Source organism: Eumetopias jubatus, unplaced genomic scaffold (genome assembly GCF_037043125.1).
Source record: "Eumetopias jubatus isolate StellerSeaLion01/CBP00866 unplaced genomic scaffold, mEumJub1_p1.0 scaffold_2, whole genome shotgun sequence".
NCBI lineage: Eukaryota > Metazoa > Chordata > Mammalia > Carnivora > Otariidae > Eumetopias > Eumetopias jubatus.
The window spans coordinates 61,765,029-61,790,796 of NW_028274808.1; the positions used below are offsets into that span (position 1 = coordinate 61,765,029).

At 34.3% G+C, this 25,768-nt stretch overlaps 1 protein-coding gene and 1 pseudogene across 7 annotated transcripts in view; both read left to right on the forward strand.

Annotated features, from left to right (window-relative positions):
- SPOCK3 (SPARC (osteonectin), cwcv and kazal like domains proteoglycan 3) overlaps positions 1 to 25,768 on the forward strand; it is a 458,737-nt gene that overhangs the window by 204,102 nt on the left and 228,867 nt on the right. The gene's annotated exons all lie outside the window — the stretch shown is intronic.
- Positions 837 to 2,773, forward strand: LOC114210092 (putative ATP-dependent RNA helicase DDX43 pseudogene; annotated as a pseudogene).

A 25,768-nucleotide genomic window follows, 5' to 3' on the forward strand; every position in this document is an offset into this window, starting at 1 on the left:
TTTTCCAGACAAGCAAAAAGCGAAGAAGTTCATCACCACTTAACCAGCCTTACAAGAAATGTTAAAGGGACTTCTGTGAGTAGAAAAGAAATGGCCCTAATTAATCACAAGAAAACATATGAAAGTAAAATATGTCCCTGGAAAAGGTGAATATATAGTAAAGACAGTGAATCAATCAATTATAAGACAAGTATGAAAGTTAAAGACAAAAGTAGTAAAATTAACTAAAACTACATTAACTAATTAAGGGATGTATAATATAAAAGGATAAACTTAGGGGTACCTGGGTGGTTCAGTCTGTTGGGCATCTGACTTCCGCTTAGGTCATGATCTTGGAGTTGTGGGATCAAGCCCCACATTGGGCTCTCTGCTCAGCAGGGAGTCTGCTTCTCCCTCTTGCTGTCTCTTTCTCTCCCTCTTTCAAATAAATAAATAAGATCTATATATAAAAAACAGATCACTTAACCACCTGTTACATACATAGAATGTTGTATGTGAAACTCATAGTAACCACAAAGCAAGAACTTATAGTAAAAATACAAAAGAAAATGGTAAAGGAATGTAAACATAACACGAAAGATAATCACCAAACCACAAAGGAAGAGAAAGGAGAAAAAGGAACAGACAGCTAGAAAACAATTAACAAAATGGCAATAAGTGCATACCTATCAATAATTGTTATTAATGTAAGTGGACTAAACTCGCCAATCAAAGACATAGAGTGGCTGAATGGATAAAACACAATCCATCGGTAGAAGACTCTACGACGGCACCGTGGAGTGGTGCAAAGCCAGACCGGAGCGACGTCGGACGCACAGGATCTTCCTCACCGAACCATGTCGAAGCAAGAAGCAGGCGCCAACGCCTCCTCATGGGTCGTTGCTTGCCGGCGAAACTCGGCAGTGTCCCATGCTCCGGAAAGGAGGCCGACGGAGGACCTGAATCGAAGAGGTCAGGAGGCCAGTAGGGGCGGCAGAGGTGGCGGCTGGAGGAACCCCTCCAACCTCCAGCAACCTGTGGCTGCTGGCCTCCTAGAACCGCCGCTTTGCTTTGGTTTGAATAACGTGTGGGTCGGCGCTGTGATCGGTCGTGGAGGGTCAAAACTAAAAGTACAACAAATACGAAAATACAGATAATAAAAGGTCATTCAGAAGAAGCAGAGATCAACATCTTTGGCAACAAGGTGATGCAGGCGAAGGCCAAAACAGTGATAGATAATGTTAAAAAACAAGAAAATTACAATTAAAAACTCGGAACTGATATTGTTGCATTCCAACCTTATGTTGGAAGAGATGTAAAGACAGATAGTAATGCTACCGAGAATCAGCCATTGATTGATTGGGATCAAATTCGAGAAGATGCTTTGAAATGGGGGGGAAAAAAGTGGGAAGATTACCACCAATTAAGAAAAACCTTTACGTGGAGTCAGAAGCAACAAATTCAATGTCACAAGTGCAAGTAGACACTTGGAGGAAAGAAAATTATACTATAATGTGTGATGACTTGAAAGAAGGGGAGAAGCGTCGTATACCCAATCCTACTTGTAAATTTGAGGATGCTTTTCAGTGTTATCCTGAGGTTATGGAAAACATTAAAAAGGCAGGCTTTCAAAAGCCAACACAGATCCAGTCGCAGTCATGGCCGATAGTTTTACAAGATGTAGATCTTATAGGAGTACCCCAAACTGGAACCGGGAAAACACTGTCCTACTTAATTGCCCGGATTTATACACTTGGATTCACAGCTTGTAATTAGTGGAAAAAGGAATGAACCCGGCATGTTAGTCCTTACACCTGCGTGCCAGTTAGCACTTCAAGTGGAAGCTGAATGTTCCGAGTATTCATATAAAGGCCTCAAAAATGTGTGTATATATGGCGGTGGAGATAAAAATGGACAAATACAAGATCTGAAAAAAGGAGTAGATATTATTATAGCAACTCCTGGAAGACTGAATGATCTACAAATGAATAACTTTGTTAACCTCAGAAATGTAGACTACTTGCTTTTAGATGAAGCCGACAAGATGCTAGATATGGGATTTGAACCCCAGATAATGAAGATTTTATTAGATGTGCGCCCAGACAGGCAGACTATTATGACAAGTGCAACGTGGCCATATGCTGTCCGTCGACTTGCACAGACTTATTTGAAAGAGCCAATGATTGTATAAATTGGTACTTTGGATCTAGTGGTGGTAAGTACCGTGAAACAAAACATAATTGTCACCACCGAAGAAGAGAAACGCTCTCATATCCAAACTTTTCTAGGAAGCCTGTCTCCCAAAGACAAAGTCGTAGTGTTTGTCAGCAGAAAAGCTGTTGCTGACCACCTATCAAGCGACCTGATTCTGCGACATGTATCAGTGGAATCCCTTCACGGTAATAGGGAGCAGAGTGACCGAGAGAGGGCATTAGAAAACTTTAAAACAGGTAAAGTAAGAATATTGATTGCCACCGACTTGGCATCTCAGGGTCTTGATGTCCTTGATATCACACACGTCTATAATTATGATTTCCCCCAGAACATTGAAGAATACGTGCACAGAGTAGGGCGCACTGGAAGAGCAGGGAGAACTGGGATATCTATTACTGTCCTCACTAAAAATGACTGGAGGGTTGCTGGAGAGTTAATTAATATTCTGGAAAGAGCACAACAGAGTATCCCAGAGGATCTTGTGGCAATGGCCAAGAGGTGCGAGGTGAATAAACTGAAAAAAGAAATGGAGAAAAAATTGAGGAGACCCCAAGGAAAACCCCAGAAGTTTTATCATTAATGCCCTTGTTGAAAAGTGGTACCAGCCCCCTGAGAGGAGATCTCAAGATATATGGAAGTATGGGAAACATGCTGGCACTATGAAGAAATAAGTGATTCTTCAAATAATAGTGTTTAAAAATGTAGAATTCAGTATTTTATACTTTAATAAAATACAAAGTATTTAAACGAGTTAAAATTTTTTTCATGGATATTAAGGAATGTAGCATTACATTTTTCACTTTTTGCTATCCTTATTTAAAAATATAAATTTTATCTCCTGTAATGTTGTTATATTAAGGTCAGTCTTTAAAGAGTTGAAAGCCTGTTCAGATATCATGGCAGTGAAAGATACTGTTAACAAATAAATGTTTTTTTATGATAAAAAGAAAAAACCTAATCCATCTATTATGCTGTCTACAAGGGACTAACTTTATTTTTTTAAGTTTATTTATTAGTTAGTTAACTAGTTATTTATGTAATCTCTACACCCATTGTGGGGCTCAAACTCATGACACCAAGATCAAGAGTCACATGCTCTTCCAACTGAGCTGGCCAGGTGCCCTAAGATTCGCTTTAGAAGTAGGGTCACACACAGACTGAAAGAGGAGGGATGGAAAAAGATATTCTATGTAAAAGGAAACAGAAAGCTGGTGTAGCTATACTCATATCATAGAAAATAGACTAAAATAAAGATTGTATAACAGACAAAGAGGGGCATTACATGATGATAAAGAGGACAATCCAACAAGAGGATATAACAATTTTATTTATTTTTTTTTAATTTTTATTTATTTATTTGACAGAGAGACACAGTGAGAGAGGGAACACAAGCAGGGGGAGTGGGAGAGGGAGAAGCAGCTTTCCCACGGAGCAGGGAGCCCTATGCGGGGCTTGATCCCAGGACTCTGGGATCATGACCCGAGCTGAAGGCAGACGCTTAAGGACTGAGCCACCCAGGTCCCCGAGGATATAACAATTTTAAATATCTATGCAGTTAACATAAGAACACCTAAATATACAAAGCAAATATTAATGTACCTAAAGGGAGGAATTGACAGCAATACAATTAATAGTAGATGTTAACATCAGAATTACATCATTTCATATATTATTCAGACAAAAACTCAATAAGGAAACATCAGACCTAAATGATACATTAAACCAGATAGACTTTATACAGACCATCCCATCCAAAAGTAGCAGAATATATATTGTTCTTAAGTGCACATGAAATATTCTCCAGGGTAGATCACATATTGGAACACAAAATAATTCTCAATAAATTCAAGAAGGTTGAAATGATATCAAGTATCTTTTCCAACTACAGTGGAGTAAAACCTGAAATCAATTACAAATTGAAAACAGGAAAAAAACATAAAAATGTGGAGATTAAAAAATGTGCTATTGAACAACCAAAGGGTCATTGAATAAATTGAAGGAGAAATTAAAAAAAAAAAAAAAAGACCTAGAGACAAATGAAAACAAAATCGGGCATACCAAAATCTATGGGATGCAACAAATGCAGTTCTGAGAGGGAAGTTCATAGCAATAAAGGCTTACTTCAAGAAAAAAGAAAAAAATGTCAAATAAAAAATCTAACTTTACACCTAAAGGAACTAGAAGAAGAGGAACAAATGAATTCCAAAGTTAATAGAAGGAAGGAATTAATAGGGATCAAAGTAGAAATAAGTAAAATAGAGAGTAAACAGACAATAGTAAAAATCAGTAAACTAAGAACTGGTTCTTTGAACAAAATTGACAAAGAATTAGCTAGACCAACCAAGAAAAAAAAAAAAACACAGAGGGTTCAAATAAATCAAATCAGAAATAAAAGAGTAAGTTACAGTTGATACCATAGAAATACAAATGATCATAAAAAATACTACAAGTCTATATTAACAAATTGGACAACCTAGATGAAATAGATAAATTCTAGAAACACACGATCCTCCAGGACTGACTTATGAAGAAATAGAAAATCTGAATAAACTAATTTCTAGTGATAGTGAATTAGTAATAAAAATCTCCCAAGAAATGAAAGTCCAAGACCAATGGTTTCACTACTGAATTCTGTCAAATATTCAAATATTTAATACATTTTCTTCTCAAACTCTTCCAAACAATTAAAGAGGAAGAATACTTCCAAACTCATTTTATTTTATTTCTTTTTAAAGATTTTATTTGTTTGTTTGAGAGAAAGAATGAGATAGAGAGAGAGAACGAGAGGGGGGAGTCAGAGGGAGAAGCAGATTCCCTGCTGAGAAGGGACCCTGATGCGGGACTCAATCCCGGGACTCCAGGATCATGACCTGAGCCAAAGGCCGTTGCTTAACCAACTGAACCACCCAGGCTCCCTCCCAAACTCATTTTATGAGGCTAGCCTTATCCTAATTCCAAAATCAGAGAAGGACAGTACACACACACACACACACACACACACACACACACACACACACACAAACACACACACGAAGGCCAGTATCTTTCATGAACATAGATGCAAAAATCCTCAACAAAATATTAGCAAACCAAATTCAACAATACTTTAAAAGGATTATTCCCCACAATCAAGTGGGATTTATTCCTGGGTTGCAAGAATGGTTCAACATCCACAAATCAATCAGCATAATACCCACATTAACAAAAAGAAGGATAAAAATCATATGATCATCTCAGTTGATGCAGAAAAATTCATTTATTATAGAAACTCTCAACAAAATGTATATATAGAGGAAATGAACTTAATAAAGCCTGTATATGACAAACCCACAACTTACATCATTCTCAGTGGTGAAAAACTGAAAGTCTTTCCTTAAGATCAGTAATAAGACAAGGATTCTCATTCCTTCAACTACTTTCATTCAACATAGTATTGGAAGTCCTAGCCATAGCAATAAGGTAAGAAAAAGAAGTAAAAGCCATCCAAATTAGAAGGAAATAAAACTGTCACTATTTGCAAATGACATATGATACTATATGCATAAAACTCTGAAGTTCTTACCAGGAAAAGCTAGATAGCTAAAAAACAAATTCAGTAAAGTTGTAGGATACAAAATTGATATATAGAAATTTATTGCATTTCTATACATTATAACAAACTATCAGAAAGAGAACTTAAGAAAACAATCCCATTTAAAATTGCATTGAAAAGAATAAAATACCTAGGTATGAATTAAATCAAGGAGGTGAAAGACCTATACTCTGAAAACTATAATACACTGATGAAAAAAAGTGACAAAGATGAGAAAAGATGGAAAGATATCCTGTGCTCATTGACTGGAAGAATTACATTGTTAAATAGCTCATATTACCTAAAGCAATCTACAGGTTCAATGAAATGCTTATGAAAATCTCACAGAAATATAACAAATAATTCTAAAATTTATATATATATGACACCACCAAAACAATCTTGAGAAAGAACAAAACTGGAGGTATTATGCTCCCTAATTTCAAATATACTGCAAAGCCATAGTAATCAAAACAGTATGGTGTGGATTCACAGATGAATGGAACAGGACTGGGAGCCCAGAAAATAAACCCACACATGTATGAACAATTAATTTACAACAAAGGAGTTGAGAACATAAAACAGAGAAAGGATGGTGTCTTTGATAAACGGTGCTGAGAAAACTGGATAGCCACATGCAAAAGAATGCAAGTAGACGACTGTATTATACCACACACAAAAATTAACTCAAAGTAGATTAACAACTTGAATGTAAGACATGAAATCATAAAATTCCCAGAAGAAAACATGGTGAGAAGGTCCTTGACATTCATCTTAGCAGTTGGTGGATCTGACTCCAAGGGCAGGGGAAACAAAAGCAAAAATAAAGAAATGGGACTACATCAAACTGAAAAGCTTCTACACAGCAAAGGAAATCATCACCAAAATGAAAAGACAATCTACTGAATGGAAGAAGACATTTGCAAGTCATTTATCCTATAAAGGATTAATGCGCACAATATATAAAAAAACTCATACAACTAAACAATAAAAAAAAACTTAAAAATGGGCAGAGGACTTGAATAGACATTTTTCCAAAGAAGACATACAGGTGGCCAACAGACACATGACAAAATTTTCATAAGCACTAATTATTAGGGAAATGTAAATCAAAATCACAATGAGATATCACCTCACACCTGTTAGAAGGGCTATTTTCAAAAACACAAAAAATAACAGGTGTTGGAGAGAATGTGGAGGAAAGGGAACCCTTATACATTGTTGGTGGGAATGTAAATTGTTGCAATCCCTATGGAAAACAGTATGGAAATTCTTCAAATTATTAAGAATATATGGAAATTCTCCCAAGTAATTAAGAATGGATCTACTATATAATCCATCTATCCCACTTCTGGGTATTTATCTGAATAGCATGAAAACACTAATTTGAAAAGATGGTTGGATGTCCATGTTCACTGCACATTATTTACAATAGCCAAGTTATGGAAAAACCTAAGTATCCACTGATGGATAAATGAATAAAGATGGTATGCTACACACACACACACACACACACACACACACACACGGGAATACTATTCAGCCCTAAAAATAAATGGAATCTTGTCATTTGTCATGCGTGGAACCTAAGGGTATTATGCTAAGTGAAATAAATCAGGTGGTGAAAGACAAATACTGTATGATTCACTCATATGCAGAATCTAAAAGAAATGTAACAAATGAATAAACAGAATAACACAAAAACAAACTCATAGATACAGAGACAGACTAATGATTACCTAATGGGTGAAGGGGGTATATTTTGTGGCGATGGGTGGTAACTAGACTTTTGGGGGTATTCACTTTGTAGTGTATAGAGATATCAAAGTATAATTTTGTATACCTGAAAATTATATAATGTTATATACCAATTTGACCTCAAAAAATAGATGTATTGATTGAATGAATAAACAAATAATTGCCAACAAAAAAATTGAGAGGAGTATATAAAAATATGAGGAAGAGTACAGCCCCTAACAATTGGTTTTAGGAAACTAGTAGACCCTTGCCTTAGATTTGTAAATAATTGAAACAATTGCTAATGCTTTAATTAACACTACTTGTCTTTGGAATCAGAGAAATAGACTGATTGGGAGGCACATGATGTGTTTTACACTAGCTTTGAACACTATTGCCAAAGTGGAGAGGGCTGTAAACTCTCCAAATAAGCCATGTTGAAAAATCACATGTTTGGCTATTTGTCTCCTAAAGACTTTTTGTGAAGAATTGGCCTCAAACAAGTGTGATACCTGTGTGCTTGTGCTGATTTTCTGTTAGCATTATTATCACCAATTAAGACAAAATGGTTTTATGAACAATCAGAAAAACTTAAACTGCATCATGTTTTCTAAAATTTAGATGTTTGATATAAAATATATGATGGGATTGCTAGGCTTTGAAAATTACCCACTTTATATTGTAATCATGGGGAAGAGCTCTGGAGATGCTTACAGCTGAGGGTTTTTGTTTCATTGTTTTTGTACATTGTGAGCAAGAAGCCTAGTGTTTTATGCTCGCTTTGCTGCCTCTGCAGCTGCAGATAATTAACACTATTTCTAGATCCGTGTTTCAGGCCCCAGTCAATGGATGCTGCTGATATTAAAAAAAAAAAAAAGTTTTGGCATAACATGACAGAGTAAGGTTGAAGAAGTTATTGCAGGACAAAACTAGCTATGTTAATTTCTGCTCCATTTACACCAAAGGTTGAAAAAGAATCAATAAGGAAATGCTTTGGGCCTTGTAATAAGGCATTATATAAAAGAATGATGAAACTAATTTAAAATGCTATTTATTTATTTATTTTTTGACTAAAATGCTATTTATTAAAAACAGATGTCAAAAGAATGTGAGTCCTAAAACTCCTCTATTTAAACTATGCACTTTTAGCATTCATAACTTTAATGGCCATTTTTGAAAGATCTGAATTTCTTTATATAATTATTAAATGTATTTTTATGGTATTTATATTTCCATTGCTGTAATGTTTTAATATTTATGATGGAAAGATTTAATCACAGGGCTTAATTTATAGTAAAGTCTCAAAATTATTTGTTGAATGAAATTGAACTCATAACTATTTTAAAATAACATTCCTTGTACTTATATAAGATTTAGCTTATGTTGTATATGAATGCACTGGTACTTCCCTTAGGAAGAATGAAATGCTGCATTTACTGCACACTTAATACATTCAAAGTTTTTTACTAATGCCTTAAATTTATATATTTTTACAACACTCTGAAAGTTTTAGACTGAAGATTATTATGCCCAATTGATAGAAACAAAAACTGAAGCTCAAAGATTCTCGGTATTCTGCTTGAGATTAATTATACAGAAAGATTCTAGCTAGCTAGCTAGATTAAAGGGGAAGATTTAGGTTTTGGAATCAAGTTTATGTTTTATATATATACATTTCTTTCTATAATTATAAGTTAGAACAGATAATTGTGTGTATCTTTATGGATTGATGTTTATATAACTTCTTAGTACTTACTGTCCATAGATCTTTCAGTTAGTATATAGTATAGAGAGGTTTTACAACACTTTTTTAAAAATAGACTTCATTTTTTAGAGCATTTTTGGGTTTGAAGCAAAACTGAGCAAAAGTTACAGAAAATTTCCATATACCCTCTGTCCCCACATATGCATAACCTCCTCCATTACCAACAACTCCCACCAGGATGGTACATTTGTTATATTTGATAAACCTTCACTGACATATCACTATCATCCAAAATCCATGGTTTACATTATTTTTTAATATTAATTACATTTAAATGCAGGTCATAGTATTTTGGATAATGAATTAGTTTAACTCTTTAAAACACAGACAATACCTAAAATTAATCGTGTTTCATTATTTCTTGAACTTTTCTAATGTGTATATATATGTGCAGATGAATACATATAGGTATAGACCACACACACACACACACACACACACACATGCTTGCATATGTATGCATAACTAATTTAATCTCACAACACTGTGAGGGGAAGTGGGTTAAAGTTATTACCCCCACTTTACCAATGATAAAAGCCAAGGCACAGAATTTACATAATTTGCTCAAGTGAAAGACTTGGACATTTATCCTGGTTATTGAGGTTCCAGAATTTGTTCTTTTAATTATTATATTATATATTTTGGTACCTAATATTTATACTTATAGAAATGTCATATAAATGAGACACTCTTCTATATATTTTATAGATGTTAAATCATTTTATCTTACAACAACCCTATACATCTTAACAAAAATCACTAACTCTTGCCTAATGTACAAGTTCTCAGCATATTTTTTTTGATGAACATGCAATTCTTAGATTCTCTGTATTCTGATATCACCTTCAAGAGGGCATAATCCCTAGATACTTGAGTACTGTTCATAAGAAGAAAATTTAATTCATTAGACTGAACATTTAGATCAATCATTATAATGTGGTCAGCTTTTACTTCAGGTGCTGTACATTGGCAAAAACAAAAAACCTGTTTCTCAAATATAAAAATAAGACAACACTGACTATATTTTTAATACACAGCACATCTTACCATTCCTATCATATTATCTCCACTCTTGTTGAAAATCAGGGGCTTGTTGATTAAAGTCCCAAATCCCCAGCATAGTCCCTTATATTCAGACCTAGGTAGCCTTACGGCATCCTCCACAGCCTTCTCCTGGTGGCACATTGCAGTCTTATCACAGTAGGAAATTCACTTGTGTGGAGTGAGGTAACAGAGCACAGAGGCCAGAGCAGGACTACCAGACTTCATAGTTTAGCCCCACTCTGCAAGCTGTGTGGTCTTAAGCAGGTTAATTGAATTCTCTGTGCTTCAGTTCTCTGTAAAATAGGGATGAGAATAATGGTACTTTCTGAAGATGTTGATTTAATGATTAATGAGTTAATATACAAAAACAATTTTAACAGTACCTAATCCATAGTAGGCATTGTGTAGGGATTAGTTACTACTACTTTTTCCTAAATGTGTTATACATTTTATAATCATAGACTTTTGCTATGTCTGAGATTTTTTCCTAGGAAATGTTCTGTCCATTTATTCCCTTGTTCTGGCAGACACTCCATTTCTGAAGAGGTTTTTAGTATGATGGTTTCTAGTATGTAATTTGAAATGACTGGCTGGCTTTGAAGTTTGTCTCCATCTCTTGGTAGCAAAATGATTTTGAGCATATTAAACTCCCCAAGACTCAGTTTTCTTGTTTATAAAGTAGAGATGATAATTGTACTATCTCCCTTTGTTTTTGTGAAAATTAAAGACATAATTTGTGTAAAGCCCTTTGCACAATGTAAGCACTCAATAAACTTTAATTATTGAGAAATCTCTTTCCAGCTTTCTCCCACACGTTTCCTAGCACAAGGTAGAATTAAATTCTCCTTTATCATTGTGCCCATAGCACATGAAAAACAATTTTATCTACCTTTATTATAGTAATTTGTTTATACACTTAATGGCTTAAGGTTGAGCTGCAGTTGACACGGTATTTGCAAAAAAAAAAAAAAGAATGACATCTGACATGACTATTAGAGATGAAATTTCAGGTTACTTTGTTTTTCAGGTAAAAGGAGTTACATGATTTTGCCGATTGAGAATGGAGAGAATGGGAACAATGTGTTATATTTGTGTTCGGGGGGGAAAAATGTGAGGGACAGATACCTCAGGGAAATAGCAAGGAAGCAAACATACTTTTGCTTTCCTGAGGTTATTAAGGTGCTATGTTTTGAACAAATTCACTACCTTTCATGATTTTTTAGTTAATAACATTTACCACTGTTCATATCCTTATGCCTAGAAAAGAGGGACTTCAGACCAAATAGCTCAAAATATATGAGAAGTATTCATGTGCACTAAATTCCTCTTCTAATACTGTCATTTATGACTGGCTATAGGTAAGTCCTTTCCTGTCTTTTCAGATAGCTCTTATTTCCCTAGTGGGCCCAAAGACTTGTACATTTCTGCTTAGCTTAGCTCCTCCTTGTATTTGGAGGAAGGAAATGCTGAATCTGAGTGGAGATTTTTTCCTAGCATACTGGCTTTGAAGTTTGTAAAGATTTTAATTAATGTACTTCTGTGTATACTTCTCAGTCTCCTGATACCTAGATTTCAGCTGTGAGAACATGGTTTGAATTATGCTGGTTAATAGAGAAGGGCAATATGAGCAGCCAACTGAAAGAAGCCTACACTGTAATGACACAGGGGATAGATAAAACTCAGTTGATTGCATACTATAAACAACGATCATAAGGCATCCATTCACATGTAAGCAATTTTCTCTGCGATCCAGTTCTTGCTTCATGAATGTCTGTTATGCAGGGAAGACAGTGAGAGAAAAAACAAAGAGGATTCAAATATTGCTTAATGAAGCATGGCTTCCAAAATAAACAAGAGGATAGTGACCTTGGAAGAAAGGAAAACCTGGATAATTTAAGAAGAAGGTAACTTTTAAGAGGTAGTTTAGATGGAACTTAATGTTTCCTATGCCAAATCTTTAAATGATGAAGACTAAAATACTCAGGTTCAAAGTCCAATTCCATTACTTAGATTTCTGATTTATAGAAAGAGAGCTAATTACATAGGTTATTTTTTAATTGTTTTATTTATTTATTTATTTATTTATTTTATTGTGTTATGTTAATCACCATACATTATATCATTAGTTTGTGATGTAGTGTTCCATGATTCATTGTTTGCATATAACAGCCAGTGCTCCCTGCAGTACGTGCCCTCTTTAATACCCATCACCAGGCTAACTTATCCCCCCACCCCCCTCCCCTCTAGAACCCTCAGTTTGTTTCTCAGAGTCCATAGTCTCTCATGGTTCGTCCCCCCCTCCGATTTCCCCCCCTTCATTTTTCCCTTCCTGCTATCTTCTTCTTTTTTTCTTTTAACATATAATGTATTATTTGTTTCAGAGGTACAGGTCTGTGATTCAACAGTCTTACACAATTCACAGCCCTCACCATAACACACACGCTCCCCAATGTCTATCACCCAGCCACCCCATCCTTCCCACCCCCCACCACTCTAGCAACCCTCAGTTTGTTTCCTGAGATTAAGAATTCCTTATATCAGTGAGGTCATATGATACATGTCTTTCTCTGATTGACTTATTTCACTCAGCATAATACCCTCCAGTTTCATCCACGTCATTGCAAAGGGCAAGATTTCATTCTTTTTGATGGCTGCATAATATTCCATTGTATATATACCACATCTTCTTTATCCATTCATCTGTCAATGGACATCTTGGCCTTTCCATAGTTTGGCTATTGTGGACATTGCTGCTATAAACATTGGGGTGCACGTACCCCTTCGGATCCCTACATTTGTATCTTTGGGGTAAATACCCAGTAGTGCAATTGCTGGGTCATATGGTAGCTCTATTTTCATAGGTTAAATAGATGCTTTTTATGTTAAATAATATCCCATCCATTGTCTCTAAGGAGGTTAAAATTAATTGCCTATTAAGAGCAATGATGATTCTTGATTTTCTAAATATAAATCTGTTTCTATAGTTATAATTTAGTATTTTGAATGAACAGAGAAAAACCATGATCATTTACTAACTAAATGTGAAAAAGTAGGAAAATACTATATAAAGATTCTATAAATTATACCAATTTTTAAAATTTTCTTTATTTTTAAAATTTAAAATCTTACAAAAATAACATGTGGATAAGAAAAGAACTTCATATGATAGAAATGGGAGTGTGTATTGTATTCCTTCCTTCACCAGCCACACAGTTTCACTCCCACTCTTGCACAAATTTTCTACATGCACACATTCATACAAACATAATGATCTCTTAATGGGAGTATTTTATGCATGTTATTGTGCTTTGTTTTATTACTTATTTTTCTTCACGTTTGCGATTCAGCATATGGATTTTATCATACACCTTTATATGGCCATAAACATACCCATTACATATATGTACCATAATTTTTTTAAACAATGTCTTATCAATGGACATTAAGGTTATTTCTAGTTTTTTTGTCTTATATGCTACTTACAACACTCTTGAGCATGCATCTTTGCATATGTTTGTGTGTATATTTTTGCCATGAATTCCTAGCAGTTGAGTTCCTAAGTAAAACAGCAAATATATTTAAATTTTGATAGATATGGTCAAATTCCCTATAAGTAGAGTGTACCAATTTCTCTGCTTCAAACAATGTATCTTGACACTTGTATGATCTCGTCTTTGCCTGTAAAAAAATACTGTTTAGATATTAGTAATTTTGAATTACCAAGTGTTACAGCTTGTTCTTGACTTAAAATTGGTATATATATAAAATCACATGATCATATCAATAGATGCAGAAAAAGCATTTGGCAAAATCCAACACCCATTCATGATAAAAACTCAGTAAACTGGGAATGGGAGGGACTTCCTCTACTTGATAAAAATATCTACAAAAAACCTACAGCTAATATCATACTTATTGGTGAGAAACTCAAAGCTTGCCCTCTAAGATCAAGTACAAGGCAAGGGCTAATGCAGGAAAACAAGAAAAGGAAATAAAAGTACACAGATCAGGTAAAAAGAAAACTAAACTAAACCAAAGCAGAAATCAACAAGTGGGACTACCTCAAACTAAAAATCCTCTGCATGGCAAATGAAACAATGAACAAAATGAAAAGGCAACCTCAGAAATGGGAGAAAATATTTACAAACCATACCAGAAAGGGGTTAATATCCAAATATATAAAGAACTCAGACAATTCAATAACAATAACAAAAAATCTGATTTAAAAATGGTCAGAAGAACTGAATAGACATTTTTCCTTCAAATAAAGCATCCAAATGGCCAATGTATACAGAAAACAATGTACAGAAAACATCACTTAAATCATTCAGGAAGTGCAAATTAAAACCACAATGAGATATTGCCTCACACCTGTTAGAATGGCTATCATCAAGAAGATAAGAGATAGTAAGTGAGGGTATGGAGAAAAGGGAACCCTCATGCACTGTAAATGGAAGTGTTAAAGAAGATGTAATGTATACATACACAGAATATTTTTCATCCATGATAAAGAAGGAAATCCTGCCATTCCTGACAACATGGATGTACCTTGAAGACATCATGCTTATTGAGATGAACCAGACAGTGAAAAACAAATATTCTATGATATCACTGATATTTGGACTCTAAAACAGCCAAACTTGTAGAAACAGATAGTAGAACAGTGGTTACCAGGAGCTGGAGTTTGGGGAACTGGAGAGATGTTGTTAAAGGGCATAAACTTGTAATTAGAAGATGAATACGATTTGAAGATTTAATGTATAGCAAAGTGATTATAGTGAACAATACTGTATTATATACTTCAAAGTTGCTAAGAAACTAGATCCTAAATGTTCTCACCACAAAAAAAGGATAATAATTATGTGACATGATAGAGGTGTTAGTTAAATCTAAGGTTATAATCATATCATAATATATAAATGTATTAAATCAACCTACGGTACACCTTAAACTTACACAATGTTATATGTAAATTATAAGTCAAAATGAAAGCAGAACAAAACACAGTGCCATTAACCTTAGCACCCCCAAAATGAAATACTAGGGATAAATTTAACAAAATATGTACCATATTTGTATAAGGATAACTACAAAACTGATGAAAAATATCAAAGAATAACTAAATAAATAGAGAAATATTCCATGTTCATGGATGAAAAATCCAATGGTGTCAAGATGTCAGTTCTTATCAAATCCATCTATAGATTCAATGCAATCCAAATCAAAATCCCAAGAAGTTACTCAGTGGACATCGACAAACTAAATCTAAAGTTTATATGAAAAAAGCAAAAGACCCAAAATAACCAACACAATTTGAAGAAGAACAAAGTTGGAGAACAGATACTACCTGACATCAAGATTTAGAATAAAGCTACAGTAGTCCAGATAACATGGTATTGGCAAAAGAATATACAAATAGATAAATGAAATAGAATAGGGGCACCGGGTGGCTCCGTCGTTAAGTGTCTGCCTTTGGCTCAGGGCATGGTCCCTGGGTCCTGGGATTCGAGCCCTGCGTCGGGCTCCCTGCTCCGCGGGAAGCCTGCTTTTCCCTCTCCCACTCCTCCTGCTTGTGTTCCCTTTCTCGCTGTCTCTCTCTCTCTGTTAAAATAAATAAATAAAATCTTAAAAAAAAGGAAATAGTATAGATTGCTCAGAAAGAGACTCAGATAAATGTGGTCAACTAATCTTTGACAAAGAAGCAAAGGCAATGAAGCTAAGGTAGTCTTTTCAACAGATGGTGCTGGAACAACTGGATATCCAAAAGCAAAAAAAAAAAGAATCTAAACACAGATCTTGCATCTGTTACAATAATTCACTCAAAATGGATCCCAAACCTAAATATAAAACACAAAACTATAAAATTCCTAGAAGACAACATAAGTAGAAGACAAACCACAGACCAAGAGAAAATATTTGCAGAAAACACATATGATAAAGGAATGTTATCCAAAATATACAAATAACTCTTAAAACTCAATAGCAAATCACACAACATGATTTAAAAATGTACCAGAGACCTTAACAGATACACCTAAGAAGATATATAGGTGGCAAGTAAGCATATGAAAAGATACTCCACATTGTATCATCAAGGGAATAAAAATTAAAATGACATGATACCACTACATATGTATTAGAATGACCAAAATTCAGAACACTGAAAACATCAAGTACAGGTGAGGTTGCGAAGCAATAGGAACTCTTGTTCATTGCTAATGAGGATTTAAGATGGTTTGGTGGTTTCTTACATAAATAAACATAATTTAACCACGTTTCAGCAATCGCACTCCTTGGTGTTTACCCAACTGAGTTGAAATCATATCCACAAAACAACTAAAAGTTGGGAACAACCAAGATGCCCTACAGTATGTAAATGGTAAGATAAACTGTAGTATAACCAGAAAATGCAATAGTATACAGCACCAAAATCAATGAGATATCAGCCATGAAGAGACATGGAGGAATATTAAATGCATGTTATTAAGCAAAAAAGCCAGTCAAAAAAGGCCGCATACTATATGATTCCAACTATATGACATTCTGAAAAAGGCAAAACTATGGAGACCATAGATCAGTTACTACCAAGGATTGGGGTGAGGGCACAGGGTCAGATAAATAGGTGGGACACAAAGGATTTTTAGGGCAGTGAAACTACTTTGTATATTGACATAATGATGGATACGTGTCATTATACATTAGTTTAAACCCAGTGAATGCACAGCACCAAAAGTGAACCATAATGTAAACTATGGAGATTGGGAAATTCTGATGTATCAATGTAGATTCATCAACTGTAACAAATGTACCCCTTTGTTGAGGGATGTCAATAATGGGGGAATCTATGCATATGTAAGGGCAGTGGGTATATGGGAAATCTCTGTACCTTCCTCTCAATTTTTCTGTGAACCTTAAACTGCTTTAAGGAAATAAAGTTTTAATTAAAAAAATGGTATAGATATAGTCTTATCTTTTCTCAGTTTTAAGAACAAATATATGTGTCTTTAATAATGGATGGGTTGTGAAGATAGTGGTGTTTAATACCAATCATTCTTTCTAAGTTGTTACATGGTGAAGCATGATTTAAAAATACTGGCAAATTAAAGAAATTCAACTGTACCAATAACATTTTTGGAACTGTTTTTTTATTTTTTCAGACAGTAGGATAGTTTTATTATAAGATAAGGAAGTTTAAAGAGTCCTCATACTGGGAAAGATGTGCTAGATATTTAAACTATAACAAAATGTGCCTAATTTACTTATTCTCACTTATTATTTAGACCTTTTTAAAGTAGTTGATGTTTGATGGACAGGTGATGTGATGAATCTAATTACTGTTTTACATGTTTTGTTTTTGGTAGTCTCATCAAATGCATTTTTCTTGTTCTAAATACTTCCCTCTCTAAGTAATCAATTTTATTTCTTAGCATTTTAGAAAATGTAATTATTATTATTCTTAAACTTATTTCTAATGATCAATTCTGCTATGAATTCACTTAACTTTAAACATGACATTTAAAATATTAAACCCAAACTTTCTATCACCAAGTTTTTATTAAGGAATCCAACGTTTTGGATATTACAGCTGAACCTCATGCTAGCAAAATGTTGGTAGAGAGAAAATAGTCCTTTGGATAATGGATATTAAAGACCAGAGCATGTAAATTTTTGGAGTTAGTAAAAAGCCTTTTTTCATACAGCTGACTAATGTAGATAAATAATTAGATAATTTAGAGTCATGTGCTGCTATATTTCAGCAAATTATTTGTCTTTTCCTAGAATCCTGCTTTATTTCCTTTAAATTTTTTTAAAAATATTTTTAAAACATTTTTAATGTTGGGCTTATCTAGAGTCAAAATATGGAACTCAATACTTCCTATTTTATCTCTATTCATTTTATTTTGCATATGTAATTTATATTCATTGACATCCACTTATTGGCAGGGCCAGCTAGCCTACAACAAAGGATCATGCTCCCCTTTTATATGGTAGATTTATTGCTGCGAAGTGGCTTCCAGGCCACATACTGCAGTCCTCAGCAGCTCTTTCCACTAGGCCTTACGTGGGAGGTCATGTGACTAGTTCTTGCATGTTGAACCAGAGTAGATGGAATGCTTGTCACTTCAGAGTCCAGATCATTAAGAAATGGGTGTGGTTTAAAGAACTTGTCTCCTGCGGACCTCATCTGGACGTGATATAACCTTTTTGCCACATAGGTACCATTGACATCCCAGAACATGATATACCCTAGCAATTGCACATAGTTTATTCCCAAATATAGGCACTTTGTTTACTCTTATTGATAAAATTATAGCATATAAGGAATGAGGACCACTGATGGGAGCTTTCAGATGATTAGAAAAAATTTCTTCAGACTATGGGGTCTCATTAAAGTTAGAGGCATTTTACCTACATTATAAAGAAGATTTTTGCCCATTTTATATTCAAATAGCATATAAGTTGTATTAATTTGAGTCTTAAGTCCCAGTTGTAGGTTCAAAGCATAATTATTTAAAATGGTTATGATTCAATGACAAATATAAATAACCAACTTCTGTAGGTGCTGGACATTGTTGATCACTTTCCTAGATCCCCTTCTTGTTTTAGCCTTGGGATCCACTGATATCTATATAAGGTTTGTAACTAGAATGAAGTAATTTTGCATAGAAAGCTCTTTAGAGATAATTTAATTCCATCCTGCGTCCTAAGTATAAGGCAATGATTGTTATGATTAAGAAAATGATGATAATGAGAATGAGGTTGAGAGTCACAGAAATAACAATGCCTAAATATTTATTGCTAAAAAAGATTATTGGGAAATTTGTAGGCACTTCACATGTTACTTCTAATTTGTTAGGTACTACTGTTATCCTCATTTTATAGATAAAGGCATTAAAACTCAGATTGTTTATAGAAATTGAAAAAGGCTACACAACTATTCAGTAATAAAGTTAAGAATTGAATTCAGGTCTATTGGATGTCAAACCCTCCATTATTTGCTGCCATAGTTCGTTGCATATTAACTGACTTGCCCAGAGTCACACAGCTCTCTTTTCATTAATATATTTAAGGCGAAAATCTATGTCTTCCACCTACAGATATTATTATTGAGACGTGTGGTTATAAGAAGTGATGTCACTCTAGATGTTGTCCACTCTTAGTTAGACCATTCACAATTTCTGGTAATCATTCTCTGTTTCCTGAGTCTGATTTCGTCTCTATTTCTATAAACTGCTATTGTAAAAGTAACTACTCTTGTTAAGCTTCATATTTTACTTTTTTTTTTTTATGTTCTCATTGGGTTAACTGATTGTCTTGTTCACAGAGATAATAGCAGCCATCAGATTTTGTCCCCTGGGGCCTCCTCTTTGACATTCAGTTTACTAACTTATAGAGTTATTAATTTAATTAATAGTTGTGAAACACACTCAGAACAGTGTTGTTTATTATTACTGCTTTTATTACTATTATTATTATTGACAGCCTTCATCAGTCTTTCCTATACAACCCAAATCCCTCAACTTGTGTTCTAGACTTTAGACCTATTATTTCCTATCTCTATAATCCTTGTTCCAGTAATTATCCTTCCACATAATATCTTAAATATTTCTATATCTAACTTAGTTATTTGAGCATATAAACAGATTCAAGTTCGGGACGCCTGGGTGGCTCAGTCGGTTAATCATCTGCCTTCAGGTCAGGTCATGATCCCAGGATTCTGGGATCAAGTCCTGTGTCAGGCTCCTTGCTCAGAAGGGATCCTGCTTCTCCCTTTGCCTGATGCTCCCCCAGCTTGTGCTCTCTCTTTCTCTCTCTCTCTGACAAATGAATAAATAAAGTCTTTAAACAGATTCAAGTTCCTATGATCTAAAAAAAAAATAACTATGCAAAACTCCATGTCCTCTCTTTACCTTCAGTTCCCTTCTAATTCATACTGTGCACTTTTACTGCCTTTTGCAGGCAAATCTCTTAAAAGTATTTCATTTTTTATTTCATTGTCTCTTGCTTGTTTCTTCATCTTTGCACATTATAAAAATTCCTGCAAATTATATAATTTTTCTATAGAGGCTTTTTTTTATTTGCAATTATTTCACTTACTTAACTTACAATTTTTATGCGGCTAAAGCAATGAAACTACTTTTTAATAAGGTATTGTAATTTGTGTGTTGCCAAATTCATTTTGTTCTTATCTTATTAGAGCTTTCTACTATATTCATTTATTCATAATTCATTCATCATTGAATACACATATCAAGCATGTATCATGATCCCATCATTTATAAAGACACTTGGATTACAATATTAAAAGGACAGAAAAAAGCCCTAGTTTTGTCACTTTCACATTTTGGAGTGAAAGACAGGAAATAAAGAAATAAAATAACACTCAATATACTTTAAAATGGTGATGAATGAGAAGGTGAAATAGAGCTGACAAGTGGGAGAGAAAGGGTGGTGGAAGGAAGCTTCTCAAAACAGACAAAGGAAAACTTATCCAAGTGGAATCTGTGATTTTCAGATATAAGGGAAGAGGGATCCAGGCATAGGGAACAAACTTGGCATGTGCCTGTAAAAAAGGCCAGTGTGCCTTGACGAGAGGTAAGATACCAGTTTTGAGAAGTAGACAGCTCTCAGATCTCATAGGACTTTGTAAGCCATGTAAAGGTTTGGATTTTATCCTAAGGATAATAGGTGAACCATGGGAGGACTTTGGTCAAAAGAGGGAGAAGAAATGATTTTCCTTTCTAAAGGATCACTACAGATGTCCTAAGAAGCAAGAGTGTAAATCTAGGTGCAGCTAGTTAGAAAGTGAGTCCAATAACTCTTGGGGATAGATGCTGGTAATGCAGAGAAGTGAGAGACGGTAGTTTACAGAACATATTTGGAAAGCAAAACTAAATGGACTTGTGGATGGCCTGGATATCTTTTTATGAAACGTGTGGTATGGGGGTGGGTTTGGGGGTGTTGTGTATTGTGAAAGAAAATTGTGAATTTGTGGTACATAATTACAAATAGCCCTAGATTTGTTGCCATTACTATGTAAAATCATAGAACAAAACCATATAGCGTATTACATCACCCCGGATATATTCTATTATTTCTCTTCTTGGGGATTAGGGTCCCTTTTGCTGCCCAGTTACCCCAGCTCAGTTGCTAGTGGTGATCACAAATTGTGAGCCTGCTTTTGTGAGGATACACAACATATAATTCATGTGCTATAAAATTATGAATGAAAGCATTAGAACCTAATCCTGATAAGGCACAGATTTATCCGCCATTTACCACAGCTAGGCTTGGTGGGACTCTGTGACTAGGTAGTCTGTGCAATATTTGCTCCTTTGTGGCTGGGATGTGATATAACTGGGATTCCCATTGGAATCACATGGAACGTGGGGAGGACAATTACAAGAAGTGTGTGTGTATTTGTGTGTGTGTGTGTGTGTGTGTGTGCACGCATGGACAGGTGTGTGGGGAGAGCAGAAACATATTCTCTGTGAGCAAAATCACTGTGGGAAATTTGAGAAAAAAATTTTCCCCCCAATTTTAAATTGTTTCCCAGAATTTTACTTTGGCTCTGAACCAGTGAGGATTTATAGGAATGATAGGTTTAAAAGTTTGGGAAATTTGGAAAAAATTAACTTTGAAGTAAAAGTATTTCATTTGTAGATTCTCTCTGTGATTCGAAATCCCATACATTTTGATGTACTCTATAGAAAAAGGAGGAAAGGCATGTTAAACTTTTAGAGCCTAGGGAAAGAAAATATAGTATCAGCTTAACCTTTATCCATTCCTTTTGAATGATAAACCAGCACAGAAATCTTGATATTCTAGTGTTTGTGAGATTAAAATTTTCCATTGAGTGGTAAGAGGTATCTCTTTTTCCCATTTAGCTTCATTGAATAAATAACTCTCATTACAAGTCTTTATATATTTTAATATGAAAATAAAGTTGTCTCTTTTTCACCTATTATTCTCATGTTAATCTGAGTGCCAGAAAATGTGGTGCATTCTGATTATTTTATTCTCACACACCATATTGGAACTTCAGAGCTTTATAGAATGATTTCCAAGTATTATTATTATTGTAGGTGTTTTTCCATTTATAAAATTATAATATTGAGCATAACGTTAAGTCTTGAATGCTTTCTAAAAACAGAAAAATGAGTACAAATTGACATGTATTCTGTGTGCAGTTTTCATTAAAGGAGTGCAACACAATGGAAAGTGCCATCCCATTTTAATAAAATGGTTTAATGCAAATACAAGTTTCTACTGGAACCTCCATGTGTTCAAACTAATGATTCCTGAAGAAGATATAACTTGTTACCACTTTGTCGGGTCAGACAAGTCTAAATTATAGCAAGCTAATGATCTTTGCAAGCATTTTTTTTTTTATTATTATAGTTGACAGACAATGTTACATTAGTTTCAGGTATAAAACATAGTGATTCCACAGGTTTATACATTATGCTTTGCTCACAGCAAGTTTAGCTACTGTCACCATACAAAGCTATTTTAGTATCACTGACTCCACTTTTATGCTCTTTTATACTCATAATTTATTCATTCTATAGATGGAAGCCTACATCTCTTGCTCTCTTTCATTCATTTGCCCATCCCTCTACTCCCCTCCCTGCTGGCAACCATCAGTTTGCTTTCTGTATTTATAGGTCTGATTCTGAGCTTGCTTGCTTGCTTGCTTGCTTGCTTGCTTTCTATTCTTTCTTCCTTTCTTTCTTCCTTCCTTTCTTTCTTTCTTTTTCTTTCTTTCTCTCTTTCCTTCTTTCTTTCTTTCTTTCTCTCTTTCTCTCTTTCCTTCTTTCTTTCTCTCTTTCTCTCTTTCCTTCTTTCTTTCCTTCTTTCTCTCTTTCTTTCTTTTTCTTTCTTTCTTTCTCTCTTTCTTTCTCTCTTTCTTTCTTTCTCTCTTTCTCTCTCTTTCTTTCTTTCTTTTTCTTTCTTTCTTTCTCTTTCTTTCTTTCTTTCTTTCTTTCTTTCTTTCTCTCTCTCTCTTTCTTTCTTCTTTCTTTCTCTCTCTCTCTTTCTTTCTTTCTTCTTTCTTTCTTTCTTTCTCTCTTTCTTTCTTTTTCTTTCTTTCTTTCTCTCTCTCTTTCTCTCTCTCTCTTTCTTTCTTTCTTTCTCTCTCTCTTTCTTTCTTTCTCTCTCTCTCTTTCTTTCTCTCTTTCTTTCTCTCTCTCTCTCTTTCTCTCTCTCTCTCTCTTTCTCTCTTTCTCTCTTTCTCTCTTTCTTCCTTCCTTCCTTCCTTCCTTCCTTCCTTCCTTCCTTCCTTCCTTCCTTCCTTCCTTCCTTCCTTCCTTCCTTCCTTCCTTCCTTCCTTCCTTCCTTCCTTCCTTTCTTTCTTTCTTTCTTTCTTTCTTTTCTTTCTTTCTTTCTTTCTTTCTTTCTTTCTTTCTTTCTTTCTTCTTTCTTTCTTTCTTCCTTTCCTCTTTCTTCCTGATTCCATATGTGAGTGAAAGCATATAGTATTTGTCTTTCTCAGTCTGACTTATTTCATTTAGCATAATACCCTCTAGGTCTCTCTATGTTTTCACAAATGGCACAATCTCATCCATTTTTACGACTGAGTAATATTCCTGTGTGTGTGCGTGTGTCTGTGTCTGTGTGTGTGTACCACATCTTCCTTTTCCATTCATCTGTCAATGAACATTTGGGTTGCTTCCATATCTTGGCTATTGAAAATAATGCTGTAAAGACACATGTGGTGATGAGCACTGAGTGTTATAAGCAACTAATGAATCATTGACCACTATATAAAAAAAAAAGAAAATAATGCTGCAATAAATATAAGGGTGCATATACCTTTCTTGATGTTGGTTTCAATGTTGAATTCTCCTTGTGAAGGATTTATTAGGTATTTGGTTTCAAACAGTCCAGAGCTATCCTGTGAGACAATAGGCTGGAACATGTTTATTTCTTTCCCAGTCTCAGCAGTAATTCAAAAAACTAATAAATATAAATAACAATGAAACTGTCAATTATAAAGAATATTATGCCTGAGGCTTCTCTCCTGGAAGTTAAAGTATCTATATTTTTTTAATGTAGACAATCTTCAGTCCATATTCTGAAAGGCTCCTAGATAACAATTACCGGGAATTTGCTTGAGATTATCTCTGTCCATCTCCTTCTGCCCCTCCCTCTCATTCTCTCTCTCTCTCTCTCTCTCTCTCTAAAATAAATACATCTTAAAAACCATGGCTGCTAAGAAACAAAAAGAAAGAAACCAGGAATTGTTTATGGTCTTAGAGTAGATAAGGATCTTACATGTCTACTCCATCTTTGCACTTTGGAAACGAACTCTTTTATATTATGCCTGTTCATCAAGTTTATGCTATTTTGATGATTAGAAATCTCTCCCTCATATTGAGCTAAATCTAGCTATATACCATCTATCCTGTTGATCCTTATACCGAGACTTTTTTAAAAGGGGACATAGCTACACTTGTGGTGAGCATAGAATAATGTATAAACTTCTTGAATCACTATGTTGTACACCTGAAACTAATGTAACATTGTATGTCAACTATATTCAGATAAAAACATTAAAAAAATAAAAAGTAAAGAAGAGGATGTGAACCAAATAAAAATAACTCAGTATTTTATAATGAATTTAATACAAAGTGTTTTGCACTTACAAATTCAATAGTGACATTTGACCAATTTAGGAATTTATTAAAAAAAAAAATGCACAGCCCCAGGAGGGCCAGAGGGCTACTTATGTTGGAATTGAATTATGTAGTTTATCAAATTATGTACTTGACTTTTTCTCATTTATAATTATTTTCTATAACTTGTAGTACAGTTTATCAAAAGATGGTGAAAAGAAGTTAATTTTATTAAAAAGTATTTTCGCAACCCAGTTCTATTTAGCAACCCAGTTCTGTAGCACAGAGTGGAAATGCTACTTTGGGGCAAACTTCTTTATTTGCATCTACTGAAAAGTTCTGTCTTCTTTGTTTTGCTTTCAGTGTTTTAGATGCCAGTGGCCAATTCTTCTCAGATTTTAATGGATTCTGAAAAGCCATTTAACCTTACTGTTCAATCTAGTAAATTATCAAAAGAAAGATGAATAAATTGAGAAAAAAATATGAGCATGATAATTTAAAATGAATTTAAATGTATTTGTAGTTTTAGATTTATAAGAAGTATCATTTTCTAGGTAGAAGTACAGCTGCTTCAGTTAACTTGAATTATTCTTTTTCAACATAATTGTCTGAAGACTGATTAACATATTGTTGAAAGGAGATACTATTTCTTAGGTTTTCTGCAATTTTCCTAAGAGAAATTATCACTGCATTACAAATATCTCTGTGATGCTTGGCCTTTTCTTCCTGTTGCTTTATTATATCCAAGTAAATGGGGAAATATATTTCCAACTCAGTGCATATTTATTAAGCACCTATAAATGTGTAAGACCTGATGCTAGCCACTGCTGGAAATCCAAA